This window comes from Polistes fuscatus, unplaced genomic scaffold (genome assembly GCF_010416935.1).
Source record: "Polistes fuscatus isolate 324 unplaced genomic scaffold, CU_Pfus_HIC Scaffold12, whole genome shotgun sequence".
Lineage (NCBI taxonomy): Eukaryota > Metazoa > Arthropoda > Insecta > Hymenoptera > Vespidae > Polistes > Polistes fuscatus.
Window position 1 is genome coordinate 4,952,608 of NW_025113020.1, and position 647 is coordinate 4,953,254.

Here is a 647-nt window from a genome sequence, read left to right on the forward strand (position 1 = left end):
CTGAAATAAAGAGAAATAAAGGGGGATTGTAATTTAAAATAATCATTAAAATAAATACAAATAAATGTAGAAAATATTTTGATAATAAACTATCCAATAAAAATGTTTATAATTAATTAATAAATATATATCATTACCATTGTGTGTGTGTGTGTGTGTGTGTGAAATTGATTAGATTGTTTGAGATCAATTTTTCTATTAAATAAAAATTTCTAAATGTTGATAAGAGTACAAACGATTGGTTTTAATACATTATATTATTTACTTCTTCTTCTTCTTCTTCTTCTTTTTTGAAAATAATTTTTCTCGACGATATTCTATTTACATTTTTTAACTGTAGGATAGACGATAGCATTGAGAATATGAAACCTAAATATATATTTCGAGTTATCGTTGGGAGAGTTGATGTTTGTTTACAAACAGATAGAAGGTTGATTAACAGACGAGAATAAGAGAAACCTATAGATCCCTTTTACTCAGAGAATAAAACGATTGTACACTATATCTTATAAATTGACAAATATTTTTAATATTTTAATCGATCGATCATTTAAAATTATTTTCTTTTTTTCATTATATTATTATTTTATTAATATAATAAAATAAATATAAATAATAATATAATAATAATATAAATTAAAATTATA